Source organism: Oncorhynchus keta, chromosome 22, assembly GCF_023373465.1.
Source record: "Oncorhynchus keta strain PuntledgeMale-10-30-2019 chromosome 22, Oket_V2, whole genome shotgun sequence".
Taxonomy (NCBI): domain Eukaryota; kingdom Metazoa; phylum Chordata; class Actinopteri; order Salmoniformes; family Salmonidae; genus Oncorhynchus; species Oncorhynchus keta.
The window spans coordinates 53759643-53775553 of record NC_068442.1 but is presented as its reverse complement, the minus strand read 5'-3'; the positions used below and the strand labels follow the sequence as shown (position 1 = coordinate 53775553).

At 40.5% G+C, this 15911-nt stretch overlaps 1 long non-coding RNA gene across 4 annotated transcripts; it reads left to right on the top strand.

The window, feature by feature from the left end:
* Window positions 1-3677: 3677 nt before the first annotated feature.
* On the top strand, window positions 3678-4475 carry LOC127910837 (uncharacterized). Of its 4 annotated transcripts, none has more exons than XR_008076299.1 (3): window positions 3678-3846; window positions 4197-4246; window positions 4297-4475. It is a non-coding gene; the product is annotated as an uncharacterized LOC127910837 (long non-coding RNA). The 4 variants fall into 4 exon arrangements; XR_008076300.1 differs by lacking the exon at window positions 4197-4246 and adding an exon at window positions 4097-4146; XR_008076301.1 differs by lacking the exon at window positions 3678-3846 and adding an exon at window positions 3912-3996.
* The last annotated feature ends 11436 nt before the right edge of the window (window positions 4476-15911 follow it).

The window sequence follows — 15911 nt, the reverse complement described above, 5'->3', positions numbered from 1 at the left end:
TATAGTAACTATAGATTTAGATGGACTATATATCACTGGATGTCATAGGTGGACAATTTATATCACTATAGAGGACATATATCACTATAGAGGACATACCGTATATAACTATAGGGGACATATATCACTATAGGGGACATATATCACTATAGAGAAATATATCACTATAGAGGACATACCGTATATAACTATAGGGGACATATATAACTATAGGGGACATATATCACTATAGGGGACATATATCACTATAGGGGACATATATCACTATAGAGGACATACCGTATATAACTATAGGGGACATATATCACTATAGGGGACATATATCACTATAGAGGACATACCGTATATAACTATAGGGGACATATATAACTATAGGGGACATATATCACTATAGAGGACATACCGTATATAACTATAGGGGACATATATAACTATAGGGGACATATATCACTATAGAGGACATACCATATATAACTATAGGGGACATATATCACTATAAGGGACATATATCACTATAGGGGACATACCGTATATAACTATAGGGGACATATATCACTATAGGGGACATATATCACTATAGGGGACATACCGTATATAACTATAGGGGACATATATCACTATAGGGGACATATATCACTATAGGGGACATATATCACTATAGAGGACATACCGTATATAACAATAGGGGACATATATCACTATAGGGGACATATATCACTATAGGGGACATACCGTATATAACTATAGGGGACATATATCACTATAGGGGACATATATCACTATAGGGGACATACCGTATATAACTATAGGGGACATATATCACTATAGGGGACATATATCACTATAGAGGACATACCGTATATAACTATAGGGGACATATATCACTATAGAGACATATATCACTATAGAGAAATATATCACTATAGAGACATATCACTATAGGGGACATATATCACTATAGGGGACATATATCACTATAGAGGACATACCGTATATAACTATAGGAGACATATATCACTATAGAGACATATATCACTATAGAGAAATATATCACTATAGGAGAAATATATCACTATAGAGACATATATCACTATAGGGGACATACAGTATATAATTATAGGAGACATATATCACTATAGGGGGCATATATCACTATAGAGGACATATATCACTATAGGGGACATACAGTATATAATTATAGGAGACATATATCACTATAGGGGACATATATCACTATAGGGGACATATATCACTATAGAGGACATACCGTATATAACTATAGGAGACATATATCACTATAGAGACATATATCACTATAGGGGACATACAGTATATAATTATAGGAGAAATATATCACTATAGGATAAATATATAACTATAGGGGACATATATCACTATAGGGGACATATATCACTATAGAGAAATATATAACTATAGGGGACATATATCACGATAGAGGACATACAGTATATAACTATAGGAGACATATCACTATAGGATAAATATATAACCATAGGGGACATATATCACTATAGGGGACATATATCACTATAGGAAATATATAACTATAGGGGACATATATCATTATAGAGACATATATCACAATAGAGGACATACTGTATATCACTATAGGAGACATATATCTCTATAGAGACATATATCACTATAGAGACATATATCACTATAGGAGAAATATATTACTATAGGGGACATATATCACTATAGAGACATATATCACTATAGGAGAAATATATTACTATAGGGGACATATATCACTATAGAGACATATATCACTATAGGAGAAATATATTACTATAGGGGACATATATCACTATATCACTATAGGGGACATACAGTATATAATTATAGGAGACATATATCACTATAGGGGGCATATATCACTATAGAGGACATATATCACTATAGGGGACATACAGTATATAATTATAGGAGACATATATCACTATAGGGGACATATATCACTATAGGGGACATATATCACTATAGAGGACATACCGTATATAACTATAGGAGACATATATCACTATAGAGACATATATCACTATAGGGGACATACAGTATATAATTATAGGAGAAATATATCACTATAGGATAAATATATAACTATAGGGGACATATATCACTATAGGGGACATATATCACTATAGAGAAATATATAACTATAGGGGACATATATCACGATAGAGGACATACAGTATATAACTATAGGAGACATATCACTATAGGATAAATATATAACCATAGGGGACATATATCACTATAGGGGACATATATCACTATAGAGAAATATATAACTATAGGGGACATATATCATTATAGAGACATATATCACAATAGAGGACATACTGTATATCACTATAGGAGACATATATCTCTATAGAGACATATATCACTATAGAGACATATATCACTATAGGAGAAATATATTACTATAGGGGACATATATCACTATAGAGACATATATCACTATAGGAGAAATATATTACTATAGGGGACATATATCACTATAGAGACATATATCACTATAGGAGAAATATATTACTATAGGGGACATATATCACTATAGAGACATATCACTATAGGAGAAATATATAACTATAGGGGACATATAGCACAATAGGGGACAAACATACAATGGATTTTTAACAAGTTATTAATTTACAATCCCAAAGTAAAGATACAGTATTAGTGAATAACTATGAAAAAGGTAAACACGTGATAACAGTAAGCCCAGTCAGCTACCTACCATGGCCATAGTATGTACCTTATGTAGCTACCTTACCTTACTATGTAGCTACCTTACTTTACTATGTAGCTACCTTACTTTACTATGTAGCTACCTTACCTTACTATGTAGCTACCCAACTTTACTATGTAGCTACCCAACTTTACTATGTAGCTACCTTACTTTACTATGTAGCTACCTTACTTTACTATGTAGCTACCTTACTTTACTATGTAGCTACCTTACTTTACTATGTAGCTACCTTACTTTACTATGTAGCTACCTTACTTTACTATGTTGAACCCAGTCTGTGTACTTTATCTGACATGGCCATAGTATGTAGCTACCTTACTGCAGGTACTGAACTATCTTACAATATAATTATCTGGGCCTGTGGAGCAATTATAATATATTGAACCAACAGCTTGCAAACAAACAGACTTGCAAACTCAAATCAGAACATGTCGGTATTTGACAGTTCAGATTGAAATCCCTCCTGAAAACAACAGTGTGTTTAGCGTTGATCATTGTTTTGTCTGATTTAAAGGTCTTGTTTTAACCAGCTCTTCCTACTCCAAGCTACAAAATGCTGACAACGGAAATGCCAAAACACAGGATTGCATAAATTATCGAAAACAATGTTGCAATATTATTTTGTCTGAATGGCTCCATGTTTGGATTTACCACACAATGTTAAGGAATTATTACACGTGAACAATATATACAGTACACACACACATTTGTTTATTACAAATAAACAAGATTTTTTAGAATTTATTTGTATATGTTGGGGTGACAGAAACATTGAATACCTTTTCTAATTAGTGAGAATACGATTTTATACAACAGGTGGTTTGGAATTCCCATTGTTAGCCTCTCCTGCCCACGATATGCAACAGGTGGTTTGGAATTCCCATTGTTAGCCTGTCCTGCCCACGATATGCAACAGGTGGTTTTGGAATTCCCATTGTTAGCCTCTCCTGCCCACGATATGCAACAGGTGGTTTGGAATTCCCATTGTTAGCCTGTTCTGCCCACGATATACAACAGGTGGTTTGGAATTCCCATTGTTAGCCTCTCCTGCCCACGATATACAACAGGTGGTTTGGAATTCCCATTGTTAGCCTCTCCTGCCGACGATATGCAACAGGTGGTTTGGAATTCCCATTGTTAGCCTGTTCTGCCCACGATATACAACAGGTGGTTTGGAATTCCCATTGTTAGCCTCTCCTGCCCACGATATACAACAGGTGGTTTGGAATTCCCATTGTTAGCCTCTCCTGCCAACGATATACAACACGTGGTTTGGAATTCCCATTGTTAGCCTCTCCTGCCGACGATATGCAACAGGTGGTTTGGAATTCCCATTGTTAGCCTGTTCTGCCCACGATATACAACAGGTGGTTTGGAATTCCCATTGTTAGCCTCTCCTGCCGACGATATGCAACAGGTGGTTTGGAATTCCCATTGTTAGCCTGTTCTGCCCACGATATACAACAGGTGGTTTGGAATTCCCATTGTTAGCCTCTCCTGCCGACGATATGCAACAGGTGGTTTGGAATTCCCATTGTTAGCCTCTCCTGCCCACGATATACAACAGGTGGTTTGGAATTCCCATTGTTAGCCTCTCCTGCCCACGATATACAACAGGTGGTTTGGAATTCCCATTGTTAGCCTCTCCTGCCCACGATATACAACAGGTGGTTTGGAATTCCCATTGTTAGCCTCTCCTGCCCACGATATACAACAGGTGGGTTTGGAATTCCCATTGTTAGCCTCTCCTGCCCACGATATACAACAGGTGGGTTTGGAATTCCCATTGTTAGCCTCTCCTACCCACGATATACAACAGGTGGGTTTGGAATTCCCATTGTTAGCCTCTCCTGCCCACGATATACAACAGGTGGTTTGGAATTCCCATTGTTAGCCTCTCCTGCCCACGATATGCAACAGGTGGTTTGGAATTCCCATTGTTAGCCTCTCCTACCCACGATATACAACAGGTGGTTTGGAATTCCCATTGTTAGCCTCTCCTACCCACGATATACAACAGGTGGTTTGGAATTCCCATTGTTAGCCTCTCCTGCCCACGATATGCAACAGGTGGTTTGGAATTCCCATTGTTAGCCTGTTCTGCCCACGATATGCAACATATACATGGCAGGTACTTTCATAAAAAGTGTCATGGTCGCAGTCGGTATTAAATAGAATGCTGCGGCACCGCCTGCCTCGGGGGACAACGACCCACGGTCACCTTGGTTACCGAATTGGCTCACAGCAAAAACTTGACATTTTTCAAACACAATGTTCTTGTTGTCTGTTTGTTTTAGTCAAGCAGACAACTTTTCATGACGTGCTAGCAGCCAGGTGAGTGAGTGAGTGCTAGCTAGCTACCTACCATTCCAGAACATTCAAGCCAGACTCAGTAAACGTCATTTACACCATTTGTGATTAAGAAATATCAAACTGTCAGGGCGACAAAGCAAACCCAGGCTTAGACATCATGTAAACAAACCCAGGCTTAGACATCATGTAAACAAACCCAGGCAAGACATCATGTAAACAAACCCAGGCTAGACATAATGTAAACAAACCCAGGCTAGACATCATGTAAACAAACCCAGGCTAGACATCATGTAAACAAACCCACGCAAGACATCATGTAAACAAACCCAGGCAAGACATCATGTAAACAAACCCAGGCTAGACATAATGTAAACAAACCCAGGCAAGACATCATGTAAACAAACCCAGACTAGACATCATGCAAACAAACCCAGACTAGACATCATGTAAACAAACCCAGGCTTAGACATCATGCAAACAAACCCAGGCAAGACATCATGTAAACAAACCCAGGCTTAGACATCATGTAAACAAACCCAGGCAAGACATCATGTAAACAAACCCAGGCTTAGACATCATGTAAACAAACCCAGGCAAGACATCATGTAAACAAACCCAGGCTTAGACATCATGCAAACAAACCCAGGCAAGACATCGTGTAAACAAACCCAGGCTTAGACATCATGTAAACAAACCCAAGCAAGACATCTTCTAAACAAACCCAGGCAAGACATCATGTAAACAAACCCAGGCAAGACATCATGTAAACAAACCCAGGCAAGACATCATGTAAACAAACCCAGGCAAGACATCATGTAAACAAACCCAGGCTTAGACATCATGTAAACAAACCCAGGCTTAGACATCATGTAAACAAACCCAGGCTTAGACATCATGCAAACAAACCCAGGCTTAGACATCATGTAAACAAACCCAGGCTTAGACATCATGTAAACAAACCCAGGCTTAGACATCATGTAAACAAACCCAGGCTTAGACATCATGTAAACAAACCCAGGCTTAGACATCATGTAAACAAACCCAGGCTTAGACATCATGTAAACAAACCCAGGATTAGACATCATGTAAACAAACCCAGGCTAGACATCAGAACCGTCCAGAGTTTCGTTCCACAAAAGCTGTGGGGGGAACAACTACGTCAAGGTCTCAGAGAGAGTGATGTCACCGGTTGAAACGTTATTAGGGACGGCAGCGTAGCCTAGTGGTTAGAGCATTGGACTAGTAACCTGAAGGTTGCGAGTTCAAACCCCCGAGCTGACAAGGTACAAATATGTCGTTCTGCCCCTGAACAGGCAGTTAACCCACTGTTCCTAGGCCGTCATTGAAAATAAGAATTTGTTCTTAACTGACTTGCCTAGTTAAATAAAGGAAAAAAATTTAGCTCGGCACATCACACCGATTGAAACGTTATTAACTCGCCACATCACACCTGTTGAAACGTTATTAGCTCGCCACATCACACTGGTTGAAACGTTATTAGCTCGCCACATCACACCGGTTCAAACGTTATTAGCTCGCCACATCATACCGGTTCAAACGTTATTAGCTCGCCACATCACACCGGTTCAAACGTTATTAGCTCGCCACATCACACCGGTTGAAACGTTATTAGCTCGCCACATCATACCGGTTGAAACGTTATTAACTCGCCACATCACACCGGTTGAAACGTTATTAGCTCGCCACATCATACCGGTTGAAACGTTATTAACTCGCCACATCATACCGGTTGAAACGTTATTAGCTCGCCACATCATACCGGTTCAAACGTTATTAACTCGCCACATCACACCGGTTGAAACGTTATTAGCTCGCCACATCATACCGGTTGAAACGTTATTAACTCGCCACATCACACCGGTTGAAACGTTATTAGCTCGCCACATCATACCGGTTCAAACGTTATTAGCTCGCCACATCATACCGGTTCAAACGTTATTAGCTCGCCACATCACACCGGTTCAAACGTTATTAGCACGCCACATCACACCGGTTGAAACGTTATTAGCTCGCCACATCACACCAGTTGAAACATTATTAGCTCGCCACATCACACCGGTTCAAACGTTATTAGCTCGCCATATCACACCGGTTGAAACATTATTAGCTCGCCACATCATACCGGTTGAAACGTTATTAGCTCGCCACATCACACCAGTTGAAACATTATTAGCTCGCCACATCATACCGGTTGAAACGTTATTAGCTCGCCACATCACACCAGTTGAAACATTATTAGCTCGCCACATCACACCGGTTGAAACGTTATTAGCTCGCCACATCACACCGGTTGAAACGTTATTAGCTCGCCACATCACACCGGTTGAAACGTTATTAGCTCGCCACATCACACCGGTTGAAACGTTATTAGCTCGCCACATCATACCGGTTGAAACGTTATTAGCTCGCCACATCACACCGGTTGAAACGTTATTAGCTCGCCACATCACACCGGTTGAAACGTTATTAACTCGCCACATCACACCGGTTGAAACGTTATTAACTCGCCACATCACACCGGTTGAAACGTTATTAGCTCGCCACATCATACCGGTTGAAACGTTATTAACTCGCCACATCACACCGGTTGAAACGTTATTAGCTCGCCACATCATACCGGTTGAAACGTTATTAACTCGCCACATCACACCGGTTGAAACGTTATTAGCTCGCCACATCACACCGGTTCAAACGTTATTAACTCGCCACATCACACCGGTTCAAACGTTATTAGCTCGCCACATCACACCGGTTCAAACGTTATTAGCTCGCCACATCACACCGGTTCAAACGTTATTAGCTCGCCACATCACACGGTTCAAACGTTATTAGCTCGCCACATCACACCGGTTCAAACGTTATTAGCTCGCCACATCACACCGGTTCAAACGTTATTAGCTCGCCACATCACACCGGTTCAAACGTTATTAGCTCGCCACATCACACCGGTTCAAACGTTATTAGCTCGCCACATCACACTGGTTCAAACGTTATTAACTCGCCACATCACACGGTTGAAACGTTATTAACTCGCCATATCACACCGGTTGAAACGTTATTAACTCGCCACATCACACGGTTGAAACGTTATTAACTCGCCACATCATACCGGTTCAAACGTTATTAGCTCGCCACATCACACCTGTTCAAACGTTATTAGCTCGCCACATCACACCGGTTGAAACGTTATTAGCTCGCCACATCATACCGGTTCAAACGTTATTAACTCGCCACATCACACCTGTTCAAACGTTATTAGCTCGCCACATCACACCGATTGAAACGTTATTAGCTCGCCACATCATACCGGTTCAAACGTTATTAACTCGCCACATCACACCTGTTCAAGCGTTATTAGCTCGCCACATCATACCGGTTGAAACGTTATTAACTCGCCACATCACACCGGTTGAAACGTTATTAGCTCGCCACATCACACCGGTTCAAACGTTATTAACTCGCCACATCACACCGGTTGAAACGTTATTAACTCGCCACATCACACCGGTTCAAACGTTATTAACTCGCCACATCACACCGGTTCAAACGTTATTAGCTCGCCACATCACACCGGTTCAAACGTTATTAGCTCGCCACATCACACCGGTTCAAACGTTATTAGCTCGCCACATCACACCGGTTCAAACGTTATTAGCTCGCCACATCACACCGGTTCAAACGTTATTAGCTCGCCACATCATACCGGTTCAAACGTTATTAACTCGCCACATCACACCTGTTCAAACGTTATTAGCTCGCCACATCATACCGGTTGAAACGTTATTAACTCGCCACATCATACCGGTTGAAAGCGTTATTAGCTCGCCACATCACACCGGTTCAAACGTTATTAGCTCGCCACATCACACCGGTTCAAACGTTATTAGCTCGCCACATCACACCGGTTCAAAGCGTTATTAGCTCGCCACATCACACCGGTTCAAACGTTATTAGCTCGCCACATCATACCGGTTCAAACGTTATTAGCTCGCCACATCACACCGGTTGAAACGTTATTAGCTCGCCACATCACACCGGTTGAAACGTTATTAGCTCGCCACATCACACCGGTTGAAACGTTATTAGCTCGCCACATCATACCGGTTGAAACGTTATTAACTCGCCACATCACACCGGTTGAAACGTTATTAGCTCGCCACATCACACCGGTTGAAACGTTATTAGCTCGCCACATCACACCGGTTCAAACGTTATTAACTCGCCACATCATACCGGTTGAAACGTTATTAGCTCGCCACATCACACCGGTTGAAACGTTATTAGCTCGCCACATCATACTGGTTGAAACGTTATTAGCTCGCCACATCATACCGGTTGAAACGTTATTAGCTCGCCACATCACACCGGTTGAAACGTTATTAGCTCGCCACATCATACCGGTTGAAACGTTATTAGCTCGCCACATCATACCGGTTGAAACGTTATTAGCTCGCCACATCATACCGGTTGAAACGTTATTAGCTCGCCACATCATACCGGTTGAAACGTTATTAGCTCGCCACATCACACCGGTTGAAACGTTATTAGCTCGCCACATCATACCAGTTGAAACGTTATTAACTCGCCACATCATACCGGTTGAAACGTTATTAGCTCGCCACATCACACCGGTTGAAACGTTATTAGCTCGCCACATCACACCGGTTCAAACGTTATTAGCTCGCCACATCACACCGGTTCAAACGTTATTAGCTCGCCACATCACACCGGTTCAAACGTTATTAGCTCGCCACATCATACCGGTTCAAACGTTATTAGCTCGCCACATCACACGGTTCAAACGTTATTAGCTCGCCACATCACACCGGTTCAAACGTTATTAGCTCGCCACATCACACCGGTTGAAACGTTATTAGCTCGCCACATCATACCGGTTCAAACGTTATTAACTCGCCACATCACACCTGTTCAAACGTTATTAGCTCGCCACATCATACCGGTTGAAACGTTATTAACTCGCCACATCATACCGGTTGAAACGTTATTAGCTCGCCACATCACACCGGTTCAAACGTTATTAGCTCGCCACATCACACCGGTTCAAACGTTATTAGCTCGCCACATCATACCGGTTCAAACGTTATTAGCTCGCCACATCACACCGGTTCAAACGTTATTAGCTCGCCACATCATACCGGTTCAAACGTTATTAACTCGCCACATCACACCGGTTCAAACGTTATTAGCTCGCCACATCACACCGGTTCAAACGTTATTAGCTCGCCACATCACACCGGTTCAAACGTTATTAGCTCGCCACATCACACCGGTTCAAACGTTATTAGCTCGCCACATCACACCGGTTGAAACGTTATTAGCTCGCCACATCATACCGGTTGAAACGTTATTAGCTCGCCACATCATACCGGTTGAAACGTTATTAGCTCGCCACATCAAACCGGTTGAAACGTTATTAGCTCGCCACATCACACCGGTTGAAACGTTATTAGCTCGCCACATCATACCGGTTGAAACGTTATTAACTCGCCACATCACACGGTTGAAACGTTATTAGCTCGCCACATCACACGGTTGAAACGTTATTAGCTCGCCACATCATACCGGTTGAAACGTTATTAACTCGCCACATCACCGGTTGAAACGTTATTAGCTCGCCACATCACACCGGTTGAAACGTTATTAACTCGCCACATCATACCGGTTGAAAGCGTTATTAACTCGCCACATCACACGGTTGAAACGTTATTAACTCGCCACATCATACCGGTTGAAACGTTATTAGCTCGCCACATCACCGGTTGAAAGCGTTATTAACTCGCCACATCACACCGGTTGAAACGTTATTAACTCGCCACATCATACCAGTTGAAACGTTATTAACTCGCCACATCACACGGTTGAAACGTTATTAACTCGCCACATCACACCGGTTGAAACGTTATTAGCTCGCCACATCACACCGGTTCAAACGTTATTAACTCGCCACATCACACGGTTGAAAGCGTTATTAGCTCGCCACATCATACCGGTTGAAACGTTATTAGCTCGCCACATCACACCGGTTGAAACGTTATTAGCTCGCCACATCACACCGGTTGAAACGTTATTAGCTCGCCACATCACACCGGTTGAAACGTTATTAACTCGCCACATCACACCGGTTGAAACGTTATTAACTCGCCACATCACACCGGTTGAAACGTTATTAGCTCGCCACATCACACCGGTTGAAACGTTATTAGCTCGCCACATCACACCGGTTGAAACGTTATTAACTCGCCACATCACACCGGTTGAAACGTTATTAACTCGCCACATCACACCGGTTGAAACGTTATTAGCTCGCCACATCATACCGGTTGAAACGTTATTAGCTCGCCACATCACACCGGTTGAAACGTTATTAGCTCGCCACATCACACCGGTTGAAACGTTATTAACTCGCCACATCACACCGGTTCAAACGTTATTAGCTCGCCACATCACACGGTTCAAACGTTATTAGCTCGCCACATCACACCGGTTCAAACGTTATTAGCTCGCCACATCACACCGGTTGAAACGTTATTAGCTCGCCATATCATACCGGTTGAAACGTTATTAACTCGCCACATCATACCGGTTGAAACGTTATTAACTCGCCACATCATACCGGTTGAAACGTTATTAGCTCGCCACATCACACCGGTTGAAACGTTATTAACTCGCCACATCACACCGGTTCAAACGTTATTAGCTCGCCACATCATACCGGTTGAAGCGTTATTAGCTCGCCACATCACACGGTTGAAACGTTATTAGCTCGCCACATCATACGGTTGAAACGTTATTAGCTCGCCACATCATACCGGTTGAAACGTTATTAACTCGCCACATCATACCGGTTCAAAGCGTTATTAGCTCGCCACATCACACGGTTCAAACGTTATTAGCTCGCCACATCACACCGGTTCAAACGTTATTAGCTCGCCACATCATACCGGTTGAAATGTTATTAGCTCGCCACATCATACCGGTTGAAACGTTATTAGCTCGCCACATCATACCGGTTGAAACGTTATTAGCTCGCCACATCATACCGGTTGAAATGTTATTAGCTCGCCACATCATACCGGTTGAAACGTTATTAGCTCGCCACATCACACCGGTTCAAACGTTATTAGCTCGCCACATCATACCGGTTGAAACGTTATTAGCACGCCACATCACACTGGTTGAAATGTTATTAGCTCGCCACATCACACTGGTTGAAACGTTATTAGCTCGCCACATCATACCGTTTGAAACGTTATTAGCTCGCCACATCACACCTGTTGAAATGTTATTAGCACGCCACATCACACCTGTTGAAATGTTATTAGCTCGCCACATCACACCTGTTGAAACGTTATTAGCTCGCCACATCACACCTGTTGAAACGTTATTAGCTCGCCACATCATACCGGTTCAAACGTTATTAGCTCGCCACATCATACCTGTTGAAACGTTATTAACTCGCCACATCATACCGGTTGAAACGTTATTAACTCGCCACATCATACCGGTTGAAACGTTATTAGCTCGGCACATCATACCGGTTGAAATGTTATTAGCTCGCCACATCATACCGGTTGAAATGTTATTAGCTCGCCACATCACACCGGTTGAAACGTTATTAGCTCGCCACATCACACGGTTGAAACGTTATTAGCTCGCCACATCATACCGGTTGAAACGTTATTAGCTCGCCACATCACACCGGTTGAAACGTTATTAGCTCGCCACATCACACCGGTTGAAACGTTATTAGCTCGCCACATCACACCGGTTCAAACGTTATTAACTCGCCACATCACACCGGTTGAAACGTTATTAGCTCGCCACATCATACCGGTTGAAATGTTATTAACTCGCCACATCACACCGGTTGAAACGTTATTAACTCGCCACATCATACCGGTTCAAACGTTATTAGCTCGCCACATCATACCGGTTCAAACGTTATTAGCTCGCCACATCACACCTGTTCAAACGTTATTAGCTCGCCACATCACACCTGTTGAAACGTTATTAGCTCACCACATCACACCTGTTCAAACGTTATTAGCACGCCACATCATACCGGTTCAAACGTTGTTAGCTCGCCACATCACACTGGTTGAAACGTTATTAGCTCGCCACATTACATCGATAGCATATGCGTGCATCATAATTACATGGAGAAATCTTACCTTATTTTTTATTTATTTTATTTTACCTTTATTTTATTTATTTATTTCAGGGGCAGAACGACAGATTTGTACCTTGTCAGCTCGGGGGTTTGAACTCGCAACCTTCCGGTTACTAGTCCAACGCTCTAACCACTAGGCTACGCTGCCGCCCTGATGACTGTGCATCATAATTACATGGAGAAATCTGCCATTTGTAAACAACGTTGTTGTTCTAGAATTTTCTACAATTTGAATCACTTTGAAGTGAATTCTCTCTTTCATCCAAACATTTCGAGATATATTAAACCAGATAATAAATACAAAAGTTGGCTCTTTTACACTGGGGGTCAATGGGGAAAATAATAGAGTTTTCCCCAATTTGTTGACATGGTAGGGGTTAGAGGTTAGGGTTAGGGTAATTCCTTATTGTAACATGAATACCGTTTCAGAGTATAATTTACGTAGTTACCTCACTTCTACTACTTTGGGTCATTCATAAATTCACTCTGGAGTGACAGAGTATGTTCAGAGTTGTCTGTTTGTAAATTCAGAGAGTTGTCAGATTGTCTGTTTGTAAATTCAGAGAGTTGTCAGATTGTCTGTTTGTAAATTCAGAGAGTTGTCAGATTGTCTGTTTGTAAATTCAGAGAGTTGTCAGATTGTCTGTTTGTAAATTCAGAGAGTTGTCAGATTGTCTGTTTGTAAATTCAGAGCGCTGTCAGATTGTCTGTTTGTAAATTCAGAGAGTTGTCAGATTGTCTGTTTGTAAATTCAGAGAGTTGTCAGATTGTCTGTTTGTAAATTCAGAGCGTTGTCAGATTGTCTGGTTGTAAATTCAGAGCGTTGTCAGATTGTCTGGTTGTAAATTCAGAGCGTTGTCAGATTGTCTGTTTGTCTGTTTGTAAATTCAGAGTGTTGTCAGATTGTCTGTTTGTAAATTCAGAGCGTTGTCAGATTGTCTGTTTGTAAATTCAGAGTGTTGTCAGATTGTCTGGTTGTAAATTCAGAGCGTTGTCAGATTGTCTGTTTGTAAATTCAGAGTGTTGTCAGATTGTCTGTTTGTAAATTCAGAGCGTTGTCAGATTGTCTGTTTGTAAATTCAGAGAGTTGTCAGATTGTCTGTTTGTAAATTCAGAGTGTTGTCAGATTGTCTGTTTGTAAATTCAGAGCGTTGTCAGATTGTCTGTTTGTAAATTCAGAGCGTTGTCAGATTGTCTGTTTGTAAATTCAGAGTGTTGTCAGATTGTCTGTTTGTAAATTCAGAGCGTTGTCAGATTGTCTGGTTGTACATTCAGAGTGTTGTCAGATTGTCTGTTTGTAAATTCAGAGCGTTGTCAGATTGTCTGTTTGTAAATTCAGAGCGTTCAGAGCGCACAATGACAGTGACCAGTCAGTATGAGGGAGTGTGACAGCGTTGACACCAAATGTAACACACCTGCTCCCCATTCACACCTGAGACCTAACGAGTCACCTGACACCAGGGAGAGAAAATGGCTAATTGGGCCCAATTTGGACATTTTCACTTAGGGGTGTACTCACTTTTGTTGCCAGCGGTTTAGACATTAATGGCTGTGTGTTGAGTTATTTTGAGGGGACAGCAAATTTACACTGTTATACAAGCTGTATACTCACTACTTTACATTGTAGCAAAGTGTCATTTCTTCAGTGTTGTCACATGAAAAGACATACTCAAATATCTACAAAAATGTGAGGGGTGTACTCACTTTTGGGATATACTGTATAATACACACAGGTATAATACAATATTATAATAGTAGTACTATAAGAACAGGTATAATACAATATTATAATAGTAGTACTATAAGAACAGGTATAATACAATATTATAATAGTAGTACTATAATAACAGGTATAATACAATATTATAATAGTAGTACTATAAGAACAGGTATAATACAATATTATAATAGTAGTACTATAAGAACAGGTATAATACAATATTATAATAGTAGTACTATAGTAACAGGTATAATACAATATTATAATAGTAGTACTATAATAACAGGTATAATACAATATTATAATAGTAGTACTATAAGAACAGGTATAATACAATATTATAATAGTAGTACTATAAGAACAGGTATAATACAATATTATAATAGTAGTACTATAAGAACAGGTATAATACAATATTATAATAGTAGTACTATAAGAACAGGTATAATACAATATTATAATAGTAGTACTATAAGAACAGGTATAATACAATATTATAATAGTAGTACTATAATAACAGGTATAATACAATATTATAATAGTAGTACTATAATAACAGGTACAATACAATATTATAATAGTAGTACTATAAGAACAGGTATAATACAATATTATAATAGTAGTACGATAAGAACAGGTATAATACAATATTATAATAGTAGTACTATAAGAACAGGTATAATACAATATTATAATAGTAGTACTATAAGAACAGGTATAATACAATATTATAATAGTAGTACTATAATAACAGGTATAATACAATATTATAATAGTAGTACTATAAGAACAGGTATAATACAATATTATAATATTAGTACTATAATAATGCAATACTATATCATTGTGTTTACTTGATAGCAACCGACACAAATAGCTAGCTACAA